This window comes from Opisthocomus hoazin, chromosome 7 (genome assembly GCF_030867145.1).
Source record: "Opisthocomus hoazin isolate bOpiHoa1 chromosome 7, bOpiHoa1.hap1, whole genome shotgun sequence".
Taxonomy (NCBI): Eukaryota; Metazoa; Chordata; class Aves; order Opisthocomiformes; family Opisthocomidae; genus Opisthocomus; species Opisthocomus hoazin.
The window spans coordinates 22,835,277-22,859,168 of record NC_134420.1 but is presented as its reverse complement, the minus strand read 5'-3'; the positions used below and the strand labels follow the sequence as shown (position 1 = coordinate 22,859,168).

General features: G+C 40.6%; 1 protein-coding gene across 6 annotated transcripts in view; it reads right to left on the bottom strand.

Moving 5' to 3' along the window:
- The window catches only part of TUB (TUB bipartite transcription factor), a 172,042-nt gene that overhangs the window by 64,863 nt on the left and 83,287 nt on the right, over window positions 1-23,892 (bottom strand). The gene's annotated exons all lie outside the window — the stretch shown is intronic.

Here is a 23,892-nt window from a genome sequence, read left to right as displayed (position 1 = left end):
CTCGATAAACACCTGCAAGTCCCCACATAAATAAGGTCGGCTCCCCCATGTATGCCACGTGCTGAGTTCACCAGAAACCTCTTGGTGGAACATTATTATACCAGACACACACTCTAATCAAAGACTTTTAAATGAAACAAAGAACTCTGAAAGGCTGTGAGGGCTCCCTTCATGCTAGGGATCATCAAGGTTTTCTGACCCCAAAGCAGCTGCTCAGCGATTTAGAGTAAAACCTGCAGTCACTATCTTTATGGTAAAATGAGTAACTTCTTTCCTGGGCCATCTAAGCAAGCAAAAGTCTGGCCATCTTCCTCACTGAGGAGCAGCCCAAGGACATCCAATCTTAATTTGCCGTTCTACTGCCAACAGCAGAAGCTCTTGGATTTCTCCCATGCCATACTCACATGGCAGGGAGGGCACAAGTCTACCGTTACTGGTACACCTACCAGTTACCACTGATCTGACCAGTAAAGTACAGACACTGCAACTGCTGCAGAAATGAAGATTGCATTTCTTCATGGGAAGCTTCGGAGGAGTAAAACTGTTTCACTGTGAATCTCACACAGCAAACAGAAGTATGCCTGTCCAGGAATACACCATTGCTTCCCCTGCCCATGCAGCTGTTCGGGCAACCCTTAAAAAGACTAAAAGAGATAAAGCAAAAGGATAGGGGGGAAAAAAAGGCAGGAATATAAACACAGATATTTGTATCAGAATTATCAGCACCAAGTCAGCCACAAAACACAAGATGCAGAGGATCATACACTGTGCCAATGGTCCAAATGGTACAAAACGTAATGCCTGCAGGGCAGATGGCTGAAAGCAGAGACTGAATTTGTAGTTGCACAAATAATTACAGAACCAAGTGCTTTATTTTCTTTTCAAATCCTGGTTGGAAAACTAGCTTAAAAAAAATCAGTAAATGAATGACACCTTCCTGAATTGTTGGTTCTATTTGCTTCAGTGAAGTTTTATCTAAATGTCTATTGTACATTAAGATCTATGACACTCATTATGTCCATCCAACAGTTCTGTTTCATGGATTTACAAAGAACAACAAAAAAATTTTAGCACTGTGTATTTTTTCCGGTAAGTCAATGCAGAACACACATTTCTTAATATTTTTCTCCTCCATCCCTCCTCAGTCATATAACAAGTATTTGCACCTGGGCAAGAGAGAACATCTTTATCAGCGACCTGGAGGAGACAACCGAGTGCACCCTTGTCACATTTGCAGGGATGACAACAAGTTGGGGGCACCAGTCAATATACTTGGGGGTGGAGCTGCCATCCAGAGAGAACCTGAATATATGGAGGAATCGTCAACAGGATCACTGGACATAGCATCCTTGTGGAATTTGACAAGGACAAAGCCCTGCGCCTGGGAAGAAAGACTCCTCTGCAAAGGTACAGGCTGAGGACCGTCTGGCTAAACAGGGGACCTGAGTTCCTGGTGGACAGCGAGTTGGAGACGAGCCAGAAGCGCCCTGGCAGCACAGGCAGACAGCAGCACCCTGGACTGTGCTGACAGGAGCGTGGCCATGAGGTCAAGGGAGGTGATTAGCAAACATCCTTCCTTTCTCTGCACTTGTGAGACCTCACACAGTAAACTGCATCCAGTTTTAAGCCCCCTGGTACAAGCAAGATGTTGATCATGGTGAGCAAGCCCAGAGGAGGGTAATTAAGGAGGTCTGGGAGCTGGAACACTTGTCCTGTGAGGAGAGGTTAAGGGAACAGTCTTGCGCAGCCTGGAAAAGGGACAGCTTTGGAGAGACCTAATCACAGCTTTCTATTACCAGGCAGTCTGGAAAGGTTGTGCAGCGTCCATCCTTGGCATTTTCAAGACCCAAATGACTAAAGCCCTAGGCAACCTGGTCTGACCTCACAGCTGACCATGCTGTGAGCAGACATTGGACTGGAGAACGGCAGAGGTCCCTTCCAGCCTCCAGAAGTCCCTTCCAGATTCTGCGAATAGTGTCCTCCTTTTTGATGTCACACAAAACTAAAACATCAGTTTCCTAACTGAGCTACATGGCAGATTCTACAAGCAGACTAACTGAAAGAAAATGTAATAACAGGAACACACATTCATAGTTTTTTGCTTAATTCCACATAGATAATTGTTAAACTAAACTCCAGCCAAATCCTCAGCATGACCACACAATTGTATTTTTGTTCTGGTTTAATTAGCACAGTTCATCAAAAGGGATCTCCAATTACTATGACTTCAGGGGTATTTGAAACCAACAAAAACTGTAGAAATCAAGTCTTCTAAATGTTTTACTCAGAATACGTTTTTTAAAAAATAAATCATCAGAGTCAGGTAAAAATATATTGGAAGATGGGTGTATTACAGGATATATATAACCAAGCACTGGCCAAGGGCAAACAGCCCAACAGACTCTCAGTGCTGAGGGGGACTACAAGGAGCTCCACAGATCCTGCAGATATGCTTTGTATTTATGAGATCCAGCTTTTGAGTTCAATCTGAAAACTGCTGCTATTCACCTTCCAAGAACAAAACTGAAGTCACTGGGAAAAAGAAACTACAATTTATGATCTGAAATGTCCAGGCTAACAGCTTTCAGTGAGGATGGTAAGAAGCCAGCAAATGATTTAATGACAGGAAAAGCAAAACCATTCCCTAAACCACATCGTAAGTTTTAAATAACCCAAACTACAAGACTGCCACTATTGCCCTGGAAAGATCAGTTGAACTAATATTTGTACAGATTCATTCTCTGCAATTACACAGAAGTGAGTAAGATAGCACACAGCAGCAAATTGCATGTAATGAAAATAACACCGAAGGGAAGAGTGGATGGCTGGGCTGTTTCTTGCCCTCCCACAACACACACAAACTCTGAACGTGATGTTAGAAAGAAAATCTATGTCTCAAAGAGGTGAATTTAATAAACATGAATGATGGAGTACAAACACACAATAGCCTTCGGGTATCATGTGAGCTACACTAAAATTATATTAAAAGTCGATCAGTAAGAAGTGCCTAAATAGGAGTGAATTGGGAAGGAAAAAAAAAAAACCTCTGACCTGGAGATACACTACCTGCAGTGCAGATGGATCCAGATGACAGATGACATGACTTTCTTGAAAACACATTGCTGCCAGCCACAGGAAAGATCCAGCCTTTACAGTCTGCCTGATTTCTCTTTTAGTACTAAACTTCAACCAATCTCAATCATTAAAACAGGAAAATACATGCACAAAAAAAACCAACCCATTAATGTACAATGCATCCAACCACAACAAACAGTAAATTGAATGAGCAGAAACTGGGGAAAAGTATTGTCCGGATAGGCAGACTGCACTTACGCACACGCTGCAGAACAAGAGTTCTCCACCTGGACCTCAGAGGACCATGACAACTCTCCCATTCCACTGCTGCCTCACCAGCAAAAGAAGTCACCTAGAGCAGACCTGTGTGATTCTGACACGGAAAAGAGCGAGAACCACTGCAATCAAGAGAAAACCGGCGTTAGATGACTGCTGGCTCCTTTCCCTCCCTCTCTTCTACCTGTTCTATGAAACACAGTTTTGTCCAGTTGGCAACATACTGGTCCTACTTTAGATCAAACAGTATAACCTTCCAAGACACCTGTAAAATGAGAATAACAAACATGTCTTAACTCCTCTTGGAAACGTCTTCGTGATGCGAGAATGAAGCACTACAGGAACAGTAACCTAAAGACAACCCTGGCCTTTAAAATAATAGTACAATCATAATGTGTTCAACAAACAAAACACTGATCCCAAGGATGGGGTCAATGCTGCAGGTGTTCAGCGAGGCTTCTGCCTGCAGCAGGCATGTAAATACAGGCACATATATGTGGATCAAGTACGCTGCTGCTGCAAGAGATGATAGCTGAGGTAATCCACTAATGCACCGACTTGCCAACAAATCCTACTGCCTACCTATGTGTTTAGGACAGGAAGAAAATACAGTTGTATTTACTGGATTTTTAAAGGAATAGTAAAATTAAGCTATCAATTCATTGAAAATGTAAAGGCAAAAGAGACTACCTGGTCTCCCTTAGCTGCTTTAACAACCAACACTGAAGAAAAATACAGCAAGAATTACAACTCTGATAGGAGATGTCAGTGAAGTGAAACAGCCAAGCTCCTTTTTTTCCTTCTTACAGGTGGTTTTACAGTTTGTATGGAATACCGTTTAAGGGAAGACGTGTCATTTCACGATAAATACTATCCCTGGAACACAATATTTTGTCACTTTCCCCCCACGCACAGACTATCTTTATAATCCACTCTAGTACTCTTCTGCTGGAACTGAAGAAAGCAGATTTTTCATTTTGGTTTGAGTTCATTCTCTGTAGTCGCCTTCTATCCAAGTAGCAAATTCTGACAGTCCTGGACAACATTTTCAGTGGAAAAATTAGTTTGGCAGATCCTGGTGCCTGAGTATTTGACACAGATTTCAAGACTGGTAAAATGTTGATGGGTAGCAAAAGTAACAAACATCATTTGGCCTACATTTTGTACCCAATAACGAATACTATGTCATTATTTCTAACAGCACTCTATGCAGATGAGGTATTTCATAACGCCTGATCTGCATATTTGGGCCGTGATCCCAAACAATGTTAATTCAATCTCATGAAAATGTTCCCACTAATTTCACACGGCATAAAAAGATGCACGTGTATAAACCCTTTCAGGTTGGGATTTTTAATGCTAACCTCCTGGAGACCGAGAATTGTTTTCGCAATGTGCATACGCAGTGCCTGCACAAAAGAGACTCTTTTTCTGATGGAGTCCTCCAGGTACTAAGACAATCTTAGAAAAGCATAGCAGTAATAAGGTTGGGATTGTGACTTTTTTCCCTTTTTTTTTTTCTTAAATTGAGACAGAGGTATTCATTCCTTTCTAAAACATAGTAATGTCTACAGTATTCACAGATAATTTCAAAAAAACCTACACAAAAAAAAAAAAAAAGATGATCTCGTGAGTAAACCACCTGAAGAGCATTATTCTCCATTTCAGCAACTAACCCAATCTCTCTCCTTTGCTTCTGTGTGCAACCACAGGTCCGTAAGTGGAATCCACTCTCAAGACTTGGGAAGTGGCAGGAAAACTTTTAACATGGTCAGGGCGTTTTCTACAGCCGTGAAGCACACAACTATGGAGAAGAGTGGCAGATCACCAGCATGGGAGTTTTACTCACAACGAGAGTATTAATCACCGTCCTGTGAAAGCTGGTCCCTCCAATTATCTAAGTCAGTCATTCTTCTGGGAGTTTACAGCAAAGGCAGACATGGTGGCCACCTGGATGGTGTCATACAGCAAATGATTCCTTTAGGGTACATTATCCGGTATGTAAGAAACCACTTAAGGACTGACAGTCATATACAAAGGCTTCCCAGTGCAGCAGACATCAGTGAGACTATGTTCCCATGTTCTTGGTCTCCAGTCAAGAATTCTGCTCCTTGGAGAACTGGAGGGGCCTCTACCCTACAAGGCTATGGTGGACCACCACAACAGGCTCCTGCCAATGGCAGGGCTGGTCAGAGAAAAATCATTCCACCACATTGATCAGCTCCAGATTTTTGAAATCTGACATCCTGAAATTCACATCTGCTCTAAATCAGAAAGAAAACCAAAAGCATTCAAAATTTCCACAGACTAAACAGCCACAGAACTGAGTCCTTGGCAGCCCTGGGATCCCTAATTCTACGCCTGTCCACCTGCCTGACTCCCAAAACAAGCGACACGAAGGCTGCAGAAGCTACAGAGTACTGAGTGAGAAGCACAAGAGATGGGTCATGTATCACAGAGGCTGCTGAGGGGGTAGGAGGGCAAGCAACCACAGAAATTCCAAAAAAAATTTTGCCCAGTAAAACTTATCCAGGATCAGGCTTTCTTGAGGAATCATTTTAGGGAAAAAAAATCAGCAAATTCTGATGAAAGCTCTCCCCTTCACAGCACATATTACAACACAAAATAATCAGTTGACACTATAACATTATTTTTATATTAATATTGTATTATTACATATTATTATAGGAAAGTGTTGAAAACTGTTGAAACTACAGTACAGCCAACAAAGTTTCTGTCGCTCATTAGATTTGCTGGGTGTTTAAGATCAAGAAATCGTGTTCCACGACTTCAGCCATCAGCCCAGGCAGCCAACCGTATCCTGGGCTGCACCAAAAGCAGTGTGGCCAGAAGGTCGAGGGAGGTCATTCTGCCCCTCTGCTCCGCTCTGGTGAGAGCCCACGTGGGGTCCTGCATCCAGCTCTGGAGTCCTCAGCATAGGAAAGACATGGAGCTTTTGGAGCGGGTCCAGAGGAGGCCACAAAAATGATGAGAGGGATGGAACACCTCTCCTGTGAGGAAAGGCTGAGAGAGTTGGGGTTGTTCAGCCTGGAGAAGAGAAGGCTGCAGGAAGACCTCATTGTGGTCTTTTGGTACCTGAAGGAGTCTTATAAGCAAGATGGGGACAAACTTTTTAGCAGGGCCTGTAGCGATAGGACAAGGGGTAATGGTTTTAAACTAAAAGAGGGTAGATTTTGACTGGATGTAAGGAAGAATTTTTTTACAATGAGGGTGGTGAAACACTGGAGCAGGTTGCCCAGAGAGGTGGTAGATGCCCCATCCCTGGAAACATTCAAAGTCAGGTTGGACGTGGCTCCAAGCAACCTGATCTAGTTGAAGATGTCCCTGCTCATTGCAGGGGGATTGGACTAGGTGAAATTTAAAGGTCTCTTCCAATCCAAACTATTCTATGATTCTACGATATACTTTTCACCTTTCTCCATGGCAAGTAACACCCTTTGAAAGATATTATGAAGTCCAGGCACTGTGCTGGAAGAAGGCAGTGTTGGAAAGGAGACAACAGAAGTCGGGCAAAGTGCAACAACTCTAGCACACAGCTGGTAAAATTATCTCCGTTATCAATTGTCCTCTACAGGTGGAGGAGAAAAGTATGAATTATTATAAGGCATATCAGCTTTTTTTTCTTTTTGTTACGTTAAGTGATTTTCTCCACATCTGTTCGGAATTCCCAGCCAAGGAAACTGAACTGCCACATGCAAATTTCAGCCTGTGTCAGCTTCCAACCTTCTCTAGTAATAGTAATTGTAGAAAGAAAATAAAAAGGAGAAGGGAAAAGCATAACAAGCAAGGAACAAATACTACTTTTTGACACGTTAGGAAAACCCTAACTTGTGCCATACTTTATTTAACCCCAGATATGCTGGCATGCATTTTCATATTTCAGATTGGCAAAACCCAGTCTTCTTAACAGTAAGATGCATTCGTTACATTTATAAGTACTTGGAAGTGTCACATCAAGCAGCAGTCTCAACATTGCTATGCAACATACCTCTTTTTACTGCACAGTAATACATGTACATTGCACAAATTTTACTCATCTTCAGTTTTCATAAATATTAACTGCACTCACCAGATTGAATTTACATACCTAGTTTAGCATATCAGCTTTAAGTATTTCATATAAATTTGTCAAATTTAAAACAGATCAAATATTTGTTATTTAAGTATTTTTATTTCTATCTTCATTATGAATCATAAGAGTCACAACTATACTACTCCCGGACTACTCCGTGACCATTTTTGTTACATCTGACAATCATGAGGCTCCTTTTACCTAAGTAAGTGTAATGAAGGAAATGATGTTAGGAAGTACAAACAAGCCTGGGCTCTTCTTGTGCCACACAACAGGAAGATTTCAGTTATTAAAGTCCCCTACTTCTATTATCAAAATTCCATCACAAAAACACAATCCAAAACAATACCTGTCCCCTCAGAAAATTCCAGCAGTTAATGGAAGTCTGCCCTGTGATCTTTTGTCTCCATTTCTGGTACTTCCTCACACAAAGCTTTTGTTACCAGGGTTGCGGCAGTATTTCTTGATCTGAGGAAGATTCCAGCCACCAGAGTGATCTGTCCTGACACGAATAGTGAAAATGCACAAATCCACCTGATCCGTAAAGTTTTAAGCTCAGATCAACTATCACGCTAATATGTTCAGCCAGGAAGTCTTTAATCAAATCTTCAATCAGAATCTCATGGCAATGCAGCACACTTCAAAAATGCTTAGTTCACAAGGGCAGTACTGGAAAGCACATGTACAGCACAAATGGAAAATGACGGGAAACTACAGAAGGCAGAGCATATACAACACAGAGAGGGGGTTACACCTCAGGATGTTCCCCAGTGTTGTTCCAGATACAGTATATGCCATTAATATTTCAGCAAATAAGAAACCCAAAATACCCCGGCAATGTGACCTCTAACTGATTATCAGGTTGTCTTCACCTGGTTCTCTCAAACTGCCCCCAATGAAGTTATCATTTAGTCTAATAATTACTCTGAATTGTTCTCTCAACACTTTAGAATATATTGTGTGGAGATACAAAGAGCTACATGAAATGCCTTGCTGTAGTGATATATCAGTGGAAAAATACAAAAAACCATTTCATTACTAAGAAGTGTGATGACTTGGTAAAAGTAATACATTATCTGCTCTGCCTAGCTTGACCTCTCAACAGATAACTGGACACAACATTATTTCCTCATATTTAACAGAGATATGTATATAAAAAAAAACAACTGGGAGATAAAATCTGGAAAAATACTACTTTTTTAAATACGGTTGGGAAAACTATTGTCATTAACTGATATGACTCAAATGTTGGATACTTTCAGCACTGGGCAGTATATTGATATAGCTGTCCTTCATTTCAAGACATAAAATTTTGCTCTAAAACACGTACGAGACATGCAAGCATGTGTGCTGCCCGCAAGAAATGAGAATTGTGGGAAAGGCTGTGGCAGAGGAGTCAGCATCCAGACTCGTGGTTTCAGAGAACTGGGAACTGAGGTCCCCAAAAAGCTTTGGATTTCTCGCTGAAAATCTCCTCTGCAGTATACAGCTTATAGTTGACACAGCCATCAAATCACTGGAAAATTAAGAGCTAATTATCATGACCCAACTAATTCATATTTCTAACTGCACCTACCTTTTCCAAATTACTGTTCTAGGCTTGAAAACATCTTCTTCACGTAAGCAGCCCACGTGGTACTGTGTAAGAGCCTCCATCAGTCCCCCATACAAGACATTTCAGACTCTCGAACACCATTTCCACTACGTTTGAAGAAGACTGAAAATAGGGTCTGATACACACACACCACCGAATTTTTAGGGTTCTGATCCTGAAAAGACTAATAAAATTTGTTATTGCTGGAGATAAATATTGCCATTTCAGCCAGCGGATCACTCAAATTGCAAAGTATTTGCGAAATAAAAGCTTATAGCGTGTGAAACGGTGAACACCGAAAGAAAGGGCTGATAACAAATCATTAATTTTTATCTTTGTTTTCTAAACTGCTTGTCAAATATTCCCCAGTTCCATCAAACAGTAATCAAGAAGAAGGGGAAAAAAAAAAGACTAAGATGATTTTTCTGATTGTTTTGTAAACCGTTGATTTGCACAAACATTTTACATGCAAAAAAATACACTTTTCTTTAAAATAAAGCAGGCATAAGATAATTAGATTTCAAAAGGTGTATTGACTAGGTTTTTTTTTTTCTTAAATTGACAGGCAGCTGTCATCCCTAACTGTAACAAAATATCCAAACGCATTTGATCAAAAAGGAAGATTTTAGTATTTATCCAATCTACTGTTTTTAAACTCTTCTTACCCGAGTTAAGAATTATTTTTCTCTTTCACCATGTGACAATTGCTAAGTGAATAGGGTACCACGTTTTATAAACCAAAGAAGAGTTACAATACAAACCCACAAGCATTCTTTGCCAGCCCTATACTACTACAGATTTTCAGTATAATTTGACTTCTCAAAATAGATTGACAATACAATACCACTGTGATATCCAAGGAATTCAGCAGTGTAATTCTCATTAAGGTTGTGCCATCAATCCCTGCACAAAGTGTACTGAAAATTTACACTCAAATGATATATTTCTTAATATTGGTAGAAATTACTGTTCTCTAGAATCAGATTACAATTATATAGGATTGTAAATTGTATGTTTGTCAGTTCCTCAAAACAAAATGGATAGCAAAATCTGCAATTCTAATGGCTGTTTTCATGCTAAATACAGAAACTGAGAACAACTGTAGTTCATTTACCAATTAAGACAAAAATTGTTTCCCTTGTCTTTTTCTTCTCTTTTCTCTTAAGATTCAGGCACATTGTGAAGCCACAGAAAGACAAAGACAAGTTCACTGGCCAGAAGCAGCATATGAAAAATCTACTGACTCTTTACTTACTGCATAGAATAGGCAAACTCTCTTTTTAAAAACATAATTCAGATATACAGAAGATTGGGTAACAGTGCATTTGGGTTTTTAATTTCTTATTCCTTTTTTTGTTTTCTACAGGAAAGACGAGTGATAGTCTTACACTGAATTTCAATTGGTGGATTCAACCTATGGAGCTTAAGGGAACCTTCAACACTCAATTATATTGTGAGAAGTAGTGTTTCCTACCCGTTTAGAACTTGCCAAAAATAGCTTCAAGATAGAAAGAATAACCAGAATCTAGATTTTTGCAAATGTCACTTCTGTATTCAGAAAAAGTGCAAATTGTTTCCGATCCCAAATGTTTTACTAATAAAATTTTAGAAGTCTGTATCAAACCATCTCCATTTCTAATTTCAAAACCAGCCAAGCTTTAGAGAGGTAACACTGATGAGAGCCACTCTCTTCATAGCAGATCTGTTTAAGCATAACAGGAACAGGTCCTGAGGTAATTCAAGATACTATAGGTCTTGGATTTTGTGCTTTCCATTTTTCAACAAAGAAAACAAGTATAATTTCATTTGCTCCAGTGTGTCTTTTTCAAAAGTCTAGAGATAAACCATCTCTGGTTTTGTGTAACTAAACAGATCACAGCTGAAGTAGATCAGATCAACTGCTAAAGAAAGATTGTGTTGGCAAACAGTACAGAAAAGTTTATCAGCACTTTTTGTGGATACAGAAAGCACAGTAAAACACATAAACCTATTTGCCAGAAGGCTGCTTTAAGCTTGTGTTTAACTTGTTGCAAAGCGAAAGCTGGAAGAATAAGATGTAAAGGGTTTTTATTGAACGAAGAGCTGTTCAAGTGCTGTGACATTAGCAAAGTAGCTCACTGACAGTAGCAAATCATTACAGGAAAGGGCTTTTCACCATCTTTTTCATATTTTTTAAATACGTGGCTGAAGTTGCCATTTTAATTCTTCCACTTCATCTTCTAGAATGCCTGTGAGCAACAATTGCAGCAAAAGCAACCTCCACTGGGGACTGAAGCGCCACATACAGCCTTGTCAGTAGACACACTTCTAAGCCTGCTAGTTCCCTCCTATGAAACATTTTCCATTAAAATGTGTGGAAAATGTGAATAGAAATACGTGATCATCAGACTGGTTGCTGATTTTCTAGAACAGGAAGCAAATCATACCATGCAGGTAAAATTAAATTCAAAATATTTAGGTCTTTGTCAGAGAAGTATTTAAGTTTTATTCTCTTTCTCATACGAAACATGTATGTTAATGCTACATTTCTGCGTAAGAATGGTAGACAGAAAGCAGTGAACAGGTGTATCTCTGGAAATTTCAAGAAGAATTCTCATTCACATGGGTTCTGTAACAAAAATTGCCCAGAGCACTCAAACTTCAAATTCCTTCACTGACAATTCAGTATCCATATAATGAGGGTGTTTTGCCAGGTTTCTTAAGGAAGAAAGACTTACGCATTCATAACATCTATAATTTTTTTTCCTTCAGTGATTAATTTCAAGTAAAATTAAAGAGTGGTACATCTTCCTAAGTCAAACAGATTTCATGCTGAAGGTGGTGGCTGGGTAGAGACAAAGACCTTAAAAAGCCTCTCTGTGGAGAGGAAGGTTTTGGGCTCAGCTCACTAACATTATTATAGAATCATAGAACCATAGAAAGTTTTGGGTCGGAAGGGACCCCTAGAGGTCATCTAGTCCAACCCCCCCGCAGCGAGCAGGGACACCGCTAACTAGATCAGGTGGCTCAGAGCCCTGTCCAACCTGGTCTTGAATGTTTCCAGTGATGGGGCCTCCACTACCTCTCTGGGCAACCCGTTCCAGTGTTTCACCACCCTCATTGTAAATTATTATTTAAATTATTATTATTATTATTATTAATAATAAGGTTTCACACAGGGAAACATTATGAACAGCCGCCATAGGAATTCTGGCTTCAAAAGCTGTACTGTTTCTAGGATCACTTCTTGCAGAAGATCCCTTCCAACCCCAATACACCGTGAAGAAAGTTTACTGGGTTCACTTTTTCTTGTCTACATATTGATGCCGTGAAAAGCCAGAATTGAAGACTCCATAGTCGGCAGACTATTAAGCAGGTATTCTTTATTGTGGCGCCGGGCACATGAGTGATTTCTCCTCCAAACGTGTGCACCGAAGAGACACAGTTACTAGTTATTTATGCTATGTTAACATACATATTAATTACATTCCAAATAAATGCTTATCATCGGTGGGGTTTTCAGATTATCCTGCAGCCTCCTTATCTCTGTAGTTTGCATACCTGTTCTCCCAAGGCCCAGGTGCCTAAAGGGATTATTCAGGAGTCCCTTATCTTGCAACCATCCTGTCCCAATTATTCACAAAGAACCAAGACTTGTTTTGGTTGTGCAATGATTCTGACCACCTGAAGTGATAACATCCCCTACATGATACATTTGTTACATTTACAGTTATCAATATGCATAGTTCTTACTACCTTAATTTAGATTTCTTATAAAAAAACAGAAATACAAAAGAAATAAAAAAAAAGAGAATCTGTTTTAGAGGCAATAAGGATGGAAGTGGAAGATAAAGCAAATATAACTCCTTCCCTGACCTCACTACCGAGTTTTTATCCTGGAAAAGCCGCACTTCGGCTGCACATGCAGTGTCCCCATCTGTAATGCAGGGGTAATATGCCTCTGCCTTTGCAACGGCTCCCAGAGCTCCCCTTGAAGCACAAAATGGGAGGGTGAGAAGCAAGACAGGCCGTGCACTGCAGCACCACGCCAAGGTGCATCCAGACCACCGAGGGACCTGTCACGCCGAGCTCTCGAGCCACGGCCACACCACACACCACCAGGTGCATGCCAGGAAAAGGAGACAACAGTGGGAATAATAAGCAAGCACTCGCACCCTCAGACAGAGGAAGCTGTATCAGACAAAGCTGGAGACCCCTTTTAACCATATCAGACGTAATTAAACCACTTCAAGCACTGTGGGAACACATTTCCAAATGCATCTGAGTAGAGTAGAAAGTATCATTTTAGCTATTCGACCATTAAAACAAAAGAGTGAAAATAAGATCCCCCTCTGGGTCTAATCAACACTCACACACCAGCAGATGTTTTTGTACTCCTCTCAGATAAATGTATATGACTGTGTATCTTTTGGTTTCTTTACTGAACACTAATTGCCCACTGCGCTAAATGTCTAATTGATGTAGCATGTGATCACTGTTATTTGCACATTTTTCATAGCTCTAGTGTTTCAACACATAACCTGTGAGTTTGTGTTTATTGTAGGACACAAGGTTACAAGATGAGCCGTTTCAGTCTGCGGGATCATCCCTGCAACGTCACTGAGCTTCCTTCTGTCAGATTCAGAGGGCTCCATTCCCTTGCTCTGCCAGGACCTAGCCAAAAGTGGAACAGGACTGGAAAGAGTTCAGACCAGGAATCATGGAAAGAAAGCCATCTGGCACAAGCAAGCTAGAAATGCATAAGACAGCAACAGCCTCCTCTATGCGACCATTCAAAAGTATTTACCATTCTGGGGTAGCTTTGTACGGCTACCAGTTCACGTGTCCTTATCTTCACCTGCAGCAAACTGGGAGCATGCAGCGTGCTCCTCTGGACTGCCGGCCTCACAACAGTGCCCACAGCGGCGATCAGAGACTTCTCGCCCACATCACTGAAGCTGTGCATGCTTGCAAAGCATCCTGCTCCCCAGGGAACACATCTGCTCCCAAGTGCTGACAGCAGGACCTCGGCTTGAACCTCAAGTCTACTTTAGAAAGACTTCTGATGATAGTTCCTGGATGGTAGCGCAGACCTGAAATCCTGATCAAATATTTATCTGCTTTAAGATTATTAAAAGATTTAAGAAGAGCTGGAAGATTATAAAGAAATATTGCCATTGACTTACTGACAAATTTAACTCAACTTGTATTATGTCCAGGCACTCTCCCAGCAGCCGATGCACTATTCTCCCCAAAACCAGCATCAGCCATTTGACAGTGCACTGGACAGAGCACTACAGATCAAACTTCCAGATATGCAGGACTCACATGAAAACAGAAAGAAACACAGAAACAAGCTGAGTAGGTTCCCTTAAGTGTTGAGTATCATTAGAATACAGAGGAAGGCATGTTGTGATGTAAAAAGAAAACAAATATCTTTCATTTCACAAAGTAAATAACTTTGGAAATTATTAATAGTGAATCAATCATTGTCAGTTACAGACCTATTCTAATGGAGTGAAAATAAAAAATACAGAAACACTGTTGTAGCCATTTTGATGAAAAACTACCAACAAGACAGAAGTCATCACGTGCAAAGTGAAAAGCAAAATCATGCAGACACCATCTTTCTATTTGCCATTTATTGCAATCAGCAGTCATCTTTGGCATTATTAATCCAAGTCCATAGTAAATGCAATATTGCAGAGCTGGCTGTAAAGTAAAACCCCTTGGGCTGAATTTTCATCCCAACGCAGAGAGTTACTTTGAGGACTCCTTGCACTGTCAATCGGGCGTATTTACAATTCATCATGCAATGCAGTGACAACTTCTGTGCCTCTTCTGTATCTTACGTTATTCTCCAGAATAAGCTTTTTCAGATGAGAATGAGTTGTTCTTGCCAAAGAATACATAAAAACCGCAACGTGGTATATGCTGTTTGTCATTTTGACCGCGCAGCACAATAGTCATTCTCCTCCCTTCTCTCTCCACCACATTCAGTATTTTCAACAGAAGCGCCAGATTTTCAGAGAGGCTCACGGTTAGGAAATAATGCGAGCAGAGAATCTGAGTGACCCTAAGCACTCCTGAAAAATCAAGCCATAGGCTCTTCCAGGCTGTGTAGCATTACATTCCATTCTTTGAAAGGCCTATACCAGCCTAACGCTAAAATGCAGCTATTCTGCATGTGTTGTTAAATCTTCTGTTTCAAAATCTTTATACTTTAATGGAATGCAACAATCAATAAACTGCAAGTCCAGCAATTCAACAGTCATTTCCAACGAGCTCCCAATTGCCTTCACTTTTTGTTATGGCTTACATTATTTGGTACCAATTCAATGAAATGATGGCTCTCAGAAATTATAACTTGTTGTAAGAAAAATTCATTTCCTGAGCCCTAAAATCTTTCTTACCAAGTACAGAGTTCACTGGATTCTTTTGCCAGAAGTCTTTGTAAAAGAATACCAATTTATCAGATCCAGATCTTGTAAACTCAGTGACATCAAGAGTTTCAGGATAAAATTTCGGGGAGGAGCACAGGCCCAGCTCACACAAACAAATAATCTGAAAGTCCAGGCACTCATCTGAGTTACTGGAAATACCTTCCTAAGGAATACAACACACAGGGCAGACTTCAACACTTGAGCTTGCATATCCCACTTTCCATGCCATGCAATCATAATTTCACATTTTTTCCAATCAGATAATCTGGAAATCATTCTGACACGGTGCACGGGATTGGAAATTTTTTTTCCTTTCAATACTACTCAGAACAACCACTACCTGGCAAAGCCTCAAGCATATAGCATGAAATGAATAAATAACAGAAGATGCCCAAGTATCAAAACAGGCAGGAAAAAGGGAAGGAACAGAAGAAGGGAAGGGGGAAGGTGGAAGCGGGAATCTTTCATTTCATTTAAATTTATCCTGTGCTGGTTTTTCTTGATCTTTAAAATCCGTGAGTGATGTTCAAGCCCCAAGGAAGTAATTGAAGCTGCATCAATAATGCCAGAAAACTACACTGTATCATTATTTGAAGTAGTTAACATTTAAAAGGCGTCTTCCAGGATGCCTCAAACTTCTAGCAATGTCATGATCTTTTTGCACTCATACGATGGCCCAGTTTCCCTGGGTATTAATACAGTATTCTATAATTAATATCTTTCATATATCCAAGAAGAATTATCTGAGTATTCTGAAAAGCCAAAGCCCAGATTAGGTCACTCATAGGTGGCAAGTGCCCTTAAGAGCCCAAAATTAACATCCTTAGTTTAGACAAAATAACGAATTTTAAACTAAAAGTTACATTCACGTTGTGAACTATGCTATGATAGATACCCAGCTAGCTGTAAACCACTGAAGCATATACTGGAAAGAATGTAACTATCGGCAGTCCCTAGCTCCTCACAGACTGAACTGCATTGCTCCTCTAAGGAGCAAATTACTTCGATTTTTTTGATGTTGTTGTACAGCTTTCCACATCTCTGTAGCTCATACGCAGCTCGCTCAAGTGTCTCTCTACTGCACTGCAGTATGCAGTGTGGACATACCACGGAGATCAAATACAGAAGGAAGGAACTTAACCAATCTGACACAAGCAAAGCTACAAAGTTCTCTGTGTCTCCATCACTGCACAGATTTAACGCAGTGCAATATGCAGAGGCACCTGAGCTCTGCCTTAAGGACAGGCAATACAACAACGCTAGTGTTATTCTAGCGCAAGCACAAAAACTTTCTCTAAAACCTTGGACCACACTTTTTAAATCTGCAGCAACAGTCAGTGACATGATTTAAAATTCAGTAAACTGGAAGGATCAGTTATCAAGGTCTGACTCATTGGTGTGCAAGACATCTTTAACATTATTTAACGTAGCTCTACAGATGCATTGTCCCAAAAGATACATTATTTACCCATATAACTAACCTGAAGCTTTAGGAAGCCATATATGAGCTCATGCAATCTCTAGGTGTGCAAAAGATTGTTTAATGGAAATTTACACTTCTGGCTTGAGTCTTGGGATTTGTACTTGCCAAAAATAGTGGGATGCATTCCAAGGTACAGTAAGTGTCTTAGTCTTTCAGTTGCCACTCAACCTGATCTGAGCAGTCAGTCTGAGTTATTGTCCAGACAAATTATCTATTCTTTAATTTCTACAATACATCAAATAATTTCCTCAAATTTTCAGCAGTAAGAATTGCAACATGATGCAATGGGTTTGTTTTTTTTTTGGGGGGGGGGGGGTTGGTTTTTTTTTTACTGCAGACAACTGAAAAAGCTGCTGTAGTAGTATCGATTAGCAACAACCTGCTCTGGAAAAAAACAGAGACCAATTTTCCTTACGCTTCTTGCTGTGACATGGGTACCGTTAATGGAAAGTTGTAGCCTTTAACTTCACTCATTTTGCTTTCAAACTGAACCAAATTTGAAAGACAGACCTGTCTTGATCCCTTCCCTAAACATGGTCAAATACTGACATATCTGTATTTCACTTGCAGATACAATTTCCAACTTACTCATAATTTGAAGTTAATCAAGGAATTTCTTCATCTTGTAATGTCTCACCTGCAGGTAGTTAGAACTGTGATTACAATTAAAATTAACATTAAAAACTTCATGCTGTGGTTTCACTACCTGTGTCAAATGACTTATATTAATTACAAATTATGATATTCACAGACTTGTGTTAACATGCATCTCAACAGGAACCATGAGGTTTCCACCAAAATCTACAATTCAAACTTAATTTTGGTAAACATCCAAGTAGTCAAGCTAAAACTTCAGTTCATGAAAGAATGACTCGGGCACTTGTGTTTTCACAGAGCAAGATAAACATGTCACTCGCAAACAAAGTGTGCTCGTACATTCATATTCATGTATTATAGACTGCTTGCCATTATTTCCCTAGCTAAAACATCAATCCAATTCCCTTGTAAGTCAATAGAAAGACTCTTGTGGCACCTCTTTGTGACTGCTTCCTGCAAGCAACCACACAACTACATGTAAGGCAGAGAGTGGTGGTAGACTCTCCAGCATCCCTACCTCACGGTGTAAGAACAGTAGCCTGATTGCACAGGATCAGGATCCAAGATGTGCAAAGTTCTTGTACTGGCAGAAGCAGTTACTATCCTCTGCTGTATAAAGCCCTCCTGTATTTCCCCAAAGGAAGTGTTTTAAATTGAGTCACTGTTTCCCTTTAAGGATAAATAATAAATAAATCTGTAATCTCTGACTTCTTAGCAATCCAAAAGTATGAAAGCTACTTCTGCTGTCATCACTGAAAGGGAAAGTAAAGATATATTTTAGCTTCTTATTAATGTAAAAGAAGAAAATACAAACACCTCTAGTAAATAATTTAAATACAGAGCAAACTGAGCATTTGAAGACCTTCCTAAATATCACAAATCTGCACAATGTAGACACAAACTAAAATCATTCAGTAGATGACCTGCAATACATCCATGGTTACTGAATGTGTATAAAGCAAAAAAAGCTACGTTACCACCAAGTATTAGATAAAATAAGCTAGTGTCAAACAACTAAGCAAAAAAAAAAAAAAAAGAAAAAAGGTTTCATCTTTTATCATATGTACTCATCCTGTTCCAAAATCATTATTCCGATCTTTCCACCTTCTCCCATAGTTACCTTTGCACGCCCTACACGCCCTTCTCTGGGAGTACATTTCCTGATCTGGTCCAGTCACTATCCCTTCCCTTCCTATTTCCTTAAGAACAGGACATTCAAAAGAAGTTGCCAATCACATGCCTGTAACAAAAATGAAAGCAACAAGAAGTACGCCAACAATCACCCTCATCTTCTTGCTTTTATTTTGTGCCCTTTTGTACCTATCTTCTAAACTGAAAATTCTTCAGACTGGTCTTGCTGTATACCTGCATACTATTAGCATTATACAAATGATAACAGAGCCCAGAGAGGCGTCATCATCTCGGCCAAGTGTCCTCAGAACTTGCTGGTATTGTCCTGCCACTACGTCATGATACAAGAGACTGCAAAACTGCGAGAGAACAGTTCCCCACCAGCACCCTTTCGCATGATCACAGAGAAGGGCATCTGCTAATCCCAGTTACTGGCCTTCAAATACTGCAGTAACAAAAGCTTCAGCAGTAAGTGAGATACAAAATAAACACTGATTTTAACATTCATGCTTAAAGCAATAATCTTTGAATAATCTGCTGCAAATACTAAACCTAATTCTCAATAATCTGCAAAAAAAATATATAATTTCAGCTTTTAAAAAAACTGCAAACCGTACTAACTACTTAATACAGTGAGAAGTTAGGATGGATTTAGTTACAAGCAACAAAATACAAATTAAAGAGAAAACATTTACACAGAAGGATACCATATAGCTGGCAAGACAGAATCCTGTTTTCATGAATAATATCAAAGTGGGAAAGAGAGAAGAAAGCAAAAAAAAAAAAAGGCAAGGAGAGCAAGATGTAGGGAAAAATGGCAAAAAGAAATCTGTTCTTCAAGAGTAAGAACAGAAAAGCATGAATTAGAAAATAAGTTATTAGTATGAGAGGGAAGAGGAACGAGGAGAAAGTGTGAAAATAATCCTGCTCTCTAGAATGGCAATTTTTAGTTAGTAATAAAAAGTACCACCTTCCAGAAAAGGCGCTGTTTGCATGTCTAAATGGATGCCGCTTTAAGGAAAGTCCAAAACCCCTCAGGCATAAGAGTCAAAACTGTCCGACTCGGGGAAGTGCAAGAGGAGACCTAACACTTCATTTCCACTTTCCAGCTGCGATCCGTATCTGGCACAGATGGCTTGTAAGTGACTGTCACTGCCAGAAACCTGCAAATGACTGTCGCTACCAGAAACCCGATGGCCTATTATGAAATGAGTTTTAGTCTCGATCTGGGTGTGGATACTGCAAAGGTGGTTGGAGGTCGCAGTCCTACAGGACACGGCAGCTGCTTCTCTGTCATTCAGCCTGAAGCACACCCTGCAAGAGGTGGCAAAGCCCCTTGAGCCCCTTACTTACATTCACCTTCAGCACACTGCAAAGCACAGGACTGGGTTCCACTCCCAGCTCTGCTGCTCATCTCCCTTGAGCCTTGTCCCACTTCCATTTAAGCCAATTCCCCGCAGCTTCCACAGGTCTCTCTATTTCCCTCACTGGTAAAACTGAAGTGATACTTCATTTTCCTTGCCTCTCTTTTCTGCCTGGTTGATTTAGGCTATCAGCTTCAGGGTAGCAACTGCCTCTGACGATGTGCTTGTACAGCTCCCCAGCACTGATGCTGGGCAGAACAGGACTTTGATCTCAGATGGAATCTCTATGCACTACAGCAGGAACACCCTATGTAAGAGCACAGACTCCCATTAAGGGAGAGCTCCAACTTAAACGTTTTAAAAGCACACGACTAGGCTAATGTTATACTTCACAATAACCTGAGACAAGACAGACTAAGTTAGAGCAAAGGAGACAGGCTCTTTGTACCCTTTTCTTTAGCAAAAGCAGTGCTCTCATCAATTATCAATGCCATTCCCCACAGCAGGCAGCCAAGAGCGAGCTTGCCTGCATTGCGATGCACTCGGTCAAACTGCACCTTGCAGCGGGGCGAGCACTCTACCTGCACTGCTGTCTTAAGAATGTCAAAGCCTTAAGGGCAGGTAATATCCCAACACCTCAAATAAACGCATAGAAATGAGCGTGGGACACTCGTGGTCTTCAAGCCCGTTCCTGTTCCAGGACTTGTTTACACATCACACTTTCAGATATCTCCTTATCTGCTCTAATTGCTGTGATTCATGAACTTACAACACAGCTCTGCTCCACAATTTTCATCCAACTGTAATCCTTCACTTTGCAAATAAATAACCAGTGACTGTTTATAGCTGCAATATCTAAGCACAGCCTTAAAACTTCAGAGCAAATTCCCAAAATCTACAAAAAACTGAGCACAATAAAAAATGTCACAAATAAAATAACGCATATGATTACAACACGTATTATGCCACTGCAAGCGCGCGCTGTGCAGTCTGCTTCAGACAGCACCCTCCGCGCAAAGTGCCAGACCCCCTGCGGCACAGTTCAGGGGTTCCCCTTGGGCGACGGCAGGTTCATCCGCGCAAACCAAGTCTCAGGAGAACGACACAGATGCTTTATAGAGAGCTCTGGGGACTTGCAGCGAATTTATTCCTATGTGGACTGCGCTTTTCAGCTGACAGTGTTTATATATTTCTCATGAATGCAGCTTTTTAAGTTGCACTATTAAGATTTATTGTTAAAGAAGCAAGTGAAAATATAAGAACAGATAATAATACTACTAATAGGGACTGGGACCTACTGTGACTGAGTGTATCGATACTCATATCTGAGCTAGCAACAGTTTCACTTAACTGTAGTTATATGGTATGAGGAACGTGTGTGCTTATTCAAGACACACCAGCATAAAATAAAAGTGAGTATGTTAATTTCAGAAATTCTGTAAATTAAAAATGAGTTCAGGAAAAAGACATGAAACCAAAACATATTTCTGAACAATAAAAAAAGAACTCCTGTGAATCTGTAGCGATTCCCAGATCCTTCTGCCTTGTATTTTCTACTGGAAACTGCTGAAGGATACCAAAGGAAAACACCACTGTGATTTGAGAACACAATTCCTCAAGCAGCTATATCTTACCCTTAACTGCCATCACAAACCACCTTTGCGGCTGGGGGCAGCTATATGAACTGCAACTGATTTTTCACTTGAGTCTGAACTATTTTGATCCTTTATAATAAAAGATGGAAACATTGCTAAAAATGGGTCAATTTAAAGGACAATTCCTAGCTCATTGTACCTGGTATGTAGCTTCATATCAGTGCTTAATCGTATACTTGAATTTCTATCTATGAAACAGTTTCATGACAATAAATGCAGTATATTTACTTTTAAAAAGTAATTTCTCAATTATATTTCATAACATTAGTGAATTCAAACCCTCTCATCCTGCGACTATTAGTGTTTCAAAAGCAGAACACATAAGAAAAGAAGAAAAGACATTAAGGGCAAAATGCTGAAATTGCAAACTCACAAACAAAACAATATGAATCTTTTATCCACCTCAGCATGAAAAAGCTAGTACTGACACTGAAAGAATTGCCTACTATTTTTCATTAACTCATCCAAAATGTTCTCAGCATCTTAAAAGTGGAAGTATAATCTGTTTTTGTGAGTTTTGGACATGCCAGTGGATTGCTTAACGAGTTGTACATGACACACTGAAGAACTGATTACCTCTGTCTCACTTGCAAGCAAAAATATGACCTTTTACGAAAGAAAAAAGCACCTCTCTGCTTGGATTACTTCAGGTGTATAGCTGCATGTACGTTCGATTGCTAGGAGGAACAATGCAGATTTAGGAGCCATGCTACCATTTTAAAGTCCGTGCCAAAGGTGAAAGTTTGCCGAGCTCAGAGAAGCACTCACAGCATTTTCCAGCACAGCGTGCATCAGCAAGGCTCAGGCTGTGTCACGTACGTCTTTACAGACTTCAGCATGCCCAATGGCCTGTGCTGCGTCCCCCACGCCAGCACCGGTGACACTGCTGGCTGTCAGATGGCACCCAGGCCATAAAGAAGGTGGGGAACAGGCCTCTGAGCTTTGAGAGTCAGCAGCCACTGAGCTCGCTACGGCAAACAGGAATGTGAAGCAACGGAGCAGATACGCGTGGGGCGTTTTGCTCTCAGAGTGAAGATGAACTATTCCAAGGGGTGCACATCAGGCCTCTTCCTCTCCCTGTGTATTTCACCCCTACAAACTGGCACTTTAACCTAATTTACTAATACAGTGTTTTTATGTGTAATCTCAGTCACACACGCATTCAGAAACTACTGTTTCCTGAGTGAGTATGTTTAGGGGATCCTGGAGGGTGCTTTAAACGAGCAAGTTCAACGCGATTTGCAATGGCATCCTTCCAAGTCAGGAATTTGCTCTGAAGACTGAAAAATAAGTCAACTTCTTGAGGGAGTTCAACGTTAGCAGCCTAAACGAAGACACTTCAGAGCAGAAGCCTGGTTTGTTTGCCTTTTGGTTTGGGGCAGTCCTCAGCAGTTTCTGGCCATAACCACACGATTAATGTTCAAGAATAGTACTACATTAGAAAAGACACGAGCATCATCAGATCTGCGTTTCTCTGAAGATCTACGGCTTTGTCTCCCTTTGTTTCTCTGAACCGCACTGTGCAGAAACAGAAGAGATGTTTTATTTCCCACTTCAAGGCCACTGCTACAAAATCCCTCAGCAAACTTGTGGCACTGGCCCCGGCAGAGCCTTGCGTGCACAGAGACAACGGAGAAACAGTTCCTCTGCTGCTGGGAAGAGCCATGCACAGCTGTTCTGCTGGTATTTCTGCCTTCATGACAAGGCTCCAAATTGCATCAGAATGCATCTGCCAGTCATTTCTGAAGCCTTACTGCCAATTCCTTACATCTTTTCAAAACACACGGTCTGAAAGGGCTACTGGAGAGAAAGTGCCGATATTCTCGGGTTCACTGCAATCAGATCTCTTTCTTTCTGATCCTTCTGTTGATTCGAACTAACACGCACAGATTAAAACCGCAGACTTCCACTTCTGCAGCTATCGGTTGGGGTTTTTCCTCTGTATCAGGGAGCGATTTATTTGTGTTCCTGTTGCACTCCTTGCGGCATACGGTCGCTGCAAATATTGTCATTCAGAAGGGGGCAAACCACAACTGACCTGCTCCAACAGCTATCTCTGTTGTAAAATGCGCTCTGCAAACATTTTGAGTTTCACGATCGTCTAAAAAAAGGTGCACGTTACTGTATCTACCTTGTTTGATTCACAGCCAAACAAGCGAAAGAAACACGCGCTGCCGCCTAACCCAGGACACCTCTCCGCAC